Source organism: Salmo salar, unplaced genomic scaffold (genome assembly GCF_905237065.1).
Source record: "Salmo salar unplaced genomic scaffold, Ssal_v3.1, whole genome shotgun sequence".
Classification (NCBI taxonomy): domain Eukaryota; kingdom Metazoa; phylum Chordata; class Actinopteri; order Salmoniformes; family Salmonidae; genus Salmo; species Salmo salar.
The window spans coordinates 1-5,652 of record NW_025548549.1 but is presented as its reverse complement, the minus strand read 5'-3'; positions in this window follow the sequence as shown (position 1 = coordinate 5,652).

Genomic DNA, 5,652 nt, shown 5'->3' with positions numbered 1-5,652 from the left:
TAGCCCTAAGGCGTTTTAGCGGTCCTCACACTGTTCATGCTCTCATTACATAGGCGTACTGCTCACCTGTTTCATCTCGTAATGAATAATGTGGAAATTTAGACAAGTTAGGGGTGACTAAACTGCTTGGAAGTAACCCTGGATTGTAAACTGCCATGTCAAAACATATTGATCGACAGTAGCTAAGAATGGGAGAATCTGTCACTAATAAAGCCCTCTCTACCTTCCAACCTCTTGGGGCTAGGTGGACGCTAAGCGTGCCACCATTAATTACCCACTCCATCAACAGCAGGTGCACATTTCAGAGCGGCAAATTTGAATCCAAATAAATTCCAAATTCACATTTTCAAAAATACAACTATGTTACACCATTTGAAAGATAAACATCTCCTTAATCTAACCACGTTTTACGATTCAAAACGGTTTTACGGCGAGAAAGCATAAATTTAGAGTATGTTAGGACAGTACATTTACAAGAGTTGTGTGTAATGTTTTGTCAAGTCCAAAGACAGGGTCACCAAAACCATAAAACCAGCTAAAATGATGCACTAACCTTTTACAATCTCATCAGATACACTCCTAGGACATTATGTTAGACAATGCATGCATTTAGTTCTATCAAGTTGATATTTATATCCAAAAACAGCGTTTTACTATGGCATTGATGTTGAAATCGTTTCCTCCAATACGGCAGTCAAGTCAGCGTCAGAAATTAAATAATTAAAATTAGAAAACATTGGTAAATTATTATATTGTCATTTAAGGATTATAATTTACATCTCTTGAGCATAATCAACTTGCCAGATTTAAAAATAACCTTACTGGGAAATCACACTTTGCAATAATCCCAGCACTGCGCCCAGAAAAATACGCGTTGCGATACAGACTAGACGTCATGTTGGGAGATCTAAAATCGAAAATACTATGTAAATAATCCATTACCTTTGATTCTCTTCATCAGATGTCACTTCCAGGTATCACAGGTCCATAACGAATGTAGTTTTGTTCAAAAAAAAGCTCATCATTTATGTCCAAAAATCTCCGTCTCGTTAGCACATGATGTAAGCCACGGACTTCGTCATGAGCGAGGGAAAAAATATTCATTAGTTCCCAAACATGTCAAGCGTTGTATAGCATAAATAATTAGGGCCTTTTCAACCAACGCCAAATAATATTCAAGGTGGCCAATGCATACTCTTTTATAACGTATTGGAACGAGGATACCCAACATCAACTTCGCGCGCGGGTGTCTAATGGGCCATCATCGTTCCATGGCTCTTTGACCGGTCAGATCTCCCTCCAGAAGACTCAAAACACTTTGTAAAGGCTGAAGTGACATCTAGTGGAAACAATAGGAAGTGCCAAAATATTCCTAAACCCCTGTGTTTTTCAATAGGATAGGTTTAAAGTCAATACAACACATCAGGTATCCACTTCCTGTCAGAAAATGTCTCCAGGGTTTTGCCTGCCAAATGAGTTCTGTTATACTCACAGACACCATTCAAACAGTTTTTAGAAACTTTAGAGTGTTTTCTATCCATATATAATAATATATGCATATTCTAGTTACTGGGTAGGATTAGTAACCAGATTAAATCGGGTACATTTTTTTTATCCAACGTGCAAATGCTGCCCCCTAGACCCAACAGGTTTATCTTCGTCTGAACTATCCTCACCGGTCCTTGGCTCTGGATGTTCGGGTAATGTCCGTTTTATCAGGGGTACTACTGGTATTTCTGGCTGCGTAAACTATCTCCTGTCCTAACCTCTACTACTCGGGAATGTACTTGAGTATCGACAATGGTCTGGTCAAGGCCAACATACCACTAACCCTAAATCCTCTTTCTTTATGCTTTTAATGGTCATTCCTATCTTCAAGCAATACTTCCCTTGCTCTGGATTGCAGTCAAAAACCCTGGCCTTCACTATATTCCATCTGTTTCTATATTGGGTGTGTGGATTACATAGCCTTCTCTCTCTGTGTGAGCTATGATTCCATGAGTTACACGGGATCTACACAGATATCTTCCCCATGAAGTCCGAGGTCTAGACTGCCAGGTTTAGGACCCCATTTTGGTCTGCATAGAACTCTATTGAGACATCCTTCCTAACTCTAATCTCACTTCCTTTTTATCCAGATCCAGTACCTTTTGTACCTAGGCATACTCTCATCTTCTACACTATGGGTCATTTGCGCTCTGACTTCTCAGTGGTTTGTAATTTGTATTAGGAATATGGCTCCCACAATCAGACAGCTCAACTGACCATATAAACCCACCTCCAAATATATCACCTCTGAGCCCCTACTTCTTGAGCGCACACAGTGAGGATCGGGCGGGTTAGAGAATCTTCATTAGAGTGTACCGAACCTTATTGGTATTAGGTTCTTCTCCTAACTCTGTGATTGTTCGACAGTGTCAGTGTGTCTTACCCTCCCGCAATGTGTATATGAACCCAGGTAGCTCTTTCAGCTATTCTCACCACAAAGGCTATTACCAGGAACACTTGAAATGGGCCCTCCCACCGTGGCTGCTTCAGTTCTTTTCTCCTCGAGGACTGGATCCACACCCAGTCTCCTGGTTGGATTGAGTGAATCATCTTCTCCTGTAATTCACCTGTTGGACACAAAGTCTCGGACATACGGGTTTGGTTAACCATGTGTTCTGTTAGTGTATCTTCCTTTGCTTCATCTGCTGTTGGCCTCCCCTAACTCTGGCGTTCTATATGGTTTACCTGATCAGCTAAAATTTAATCCATTATTTAGAAGAGATCCTACATTTTACATTTACATTTTTAGTCATTTAGCAGACGCTCTTATCGCACTGTGTAGTGAATGCATACATTTCATACAGTTTCTTATCTTTGCCCCTAGTAAACCAACTATCGTTCGTGTCCACCCAGTAAGTTGTAACCACTTCTTCCCCATTTAATATATGTTTATCTATTATAAAAATGTTTTTTAATAGTTCGTTATCCAATAGGCCACAAAGTGTTTCAGACCTGCTCTACACTATATACACATGGCTCTGCCCTAATGTCAATCTTACCGCATCTCCTAAACAATGACTTAGGTAAATGTTGGTAACTTATCATATACATCCTTATATAAATTCTCTAACTTCTCCCATTTCGAAATCCCTTTCACTGGTGCTCTACACTGACAATTTTTAATACAGCGTTGTCTATGTTTGAATCAATTTTAAAACTGCTGTGTCAGCGGCTGCGGTTTATCCTCTCTAGGGTAGGTGGGACGAAATCGTCCCACCTAAATGCTACCCCAGTGAATCTGTGGCGCGTTATTCAAATACCTTAGAAATGCTATTACTTCAATTTCTCAAACATATAACTATTTTACACCATTCTAAAACAAACTCTCGTTAATCTAACCACACCCATCCCGATTTCAAAGGCTTTTGTTGAAAGCAAAGCATTAGTTTATGTCAGCAGAGTACCCAGCCAGAAATAATCAACACCCATTTTTCCAAGCTAGCATATAATGTTACATATACCCAGAGAAGACAGCTAAATGCGGCACTAAGCTTTGATGATCTTCATCAGATGACAACCCTAAGGACATTATGTTATTCAATACATGCATGTTTTGTTCAATCAAGTTCATATTTATATCAAAACCCAGCTTTTCACATTAGCATTACGTTCAAATGTATACCATATTCTGGTTACTGGGTAGGAGTGGTAACCAAGATTAAATCTATGTTTTTATCAACCGTGTCAATACTGCCCCCCTAGCCTAACGGGTTAAGAAGACGGAGGTTGATGCATCGCTATGATTGTCCTCTTTGTACAGATGAAATTGTACTTCTGTAAACTGTTTTCGTGTTTAATGATTCCCTGTTACACCATGTGAAGGTAAAACACTCAGTGGCTCAACAGAAGCCATTTACGCAGATAATGTACTAGTGTAAGAAAATCCCCCCAATGCTTTAACCTGTTGGGGCTGAGGGCAGTATTTTTCACTGCTGGATAAAAAAATATACCCGATTTAATCTGATTACTAATATCCTACCACAACTAGGAAAATATGCATATATTATTATATTGATAAAAACCCTAAAGTTTCTAAAACTGTTTGAATGGTGTCTGTAAGGTATATGAAACTCATTTGGCAAGGCCCAAAAACCCTGAGACATTTTCTGACAGGAAGTGGATACCTGATGTGTTAATTACTTTAACCTGTTAAGGCTAGGGGCCATATTTGCACGGCTGGATAAAAAAAATGTACCCGATTTAATCTAGTTTACTAATCCTACCCAGTAACTAGAATATGCATATACTTATTATATATGGATAGAAAACACTCTAAAGTTTCTAAAACTGTTTGAATGGTGTCTGTGAGTATAACAAACTCATTTGGCAGCAAAACCCTGAACATTTTCTGACAGGAAGTGGATACCTGATCATGTTGTATTACTTTAAACCTATCCCATTAAAACACGGGGCTGGGGAATGTTTTGCACTTCCTATTGCTTCCACTAGATGTCACCAGCCTTTACAGTGTTTTGAGTCTTCTGGAGGAAGATCTGACCGAACAAGAGCCATGAACGATGATGGCCCATTAGACACTGGCGGGAGTTCATGTTGGGTACCCTCGTTCCAATGCGTTATAAAAGAGTATGCATTCGTCCACCTTGAATATTATTCATGTTCTGGTTAAAGGCCCTAATTATTTATGCTATACAACGTTTACATGTTTCGAACGAAGCGGAAATATATTTTTCCCCCCGTTCGCGGCGAGAATTCGGCTGGCTTACATCATGTGCTGAACGAGGCCCGGAGATTTGACATAAATGATGAGCTTTTTGGGCAAGGCTACATTCGTTATGGACCTGTGATACCTGGAAGTGACATCTGATGAAGAGAATCCAAGGTAATGGATTATTCACATAGTATTTTCGATTTTGGAAATCTCTCCCCAACATGACGTCTAGTCTGTATCGCAGCAGCGTATTTTTCCTGGGCGCAGTGCTCAGATTATTGCAAAGTGTGATTTCCCAGTAAGGTTATTTTTAAATCTGGCAAGTTGATTGCGTTCAAGAGATGTAAATCTATAATTCTTTAAATACAATATAATATTTTACCAATGTTTTCTAATTTTAATTATTTAATTTGTGGTGCTGACTTACTCGGTTATTGAAAAACGATTTCCTAACATCGCATACATAGTAAACCGCTGTTTTTGGATATAAATATGAACTTGATAGAACTAAAAAAATGCATGTATTGTCTAACATAATGTCCTAGGAGTGTCATCTGATGGAGATTGTCAAAGGTTAGTGCATCATTTTAGCTGGTTTTATGGTTTTAGTGGCGTATGTCTTTGAATTGATAAAACGTACACACAGCTATTGTCAATGATCTCTCCTAACATAATCTAACTTTATGCTTTGGCATTAAAACCTTTTTGAAATCAGCGGACAACGTGGTTAGATTAAGGAGATGTTTATCTTTCAAAGGGTGTAAGATAGTTGTATGTTTAAAAATTGAATTTTGACATTTATTTGGTTTTCAAATTTGCCGCTCTTGAAATGCACCTGCTGTTGATAGGGTGCACCACGGGTAGCACGCTAGCGTCCCATAGCCCCAAGGTTGTTAAACAATGAACGTTGTTATTCTTCATATTACAAAAGAACA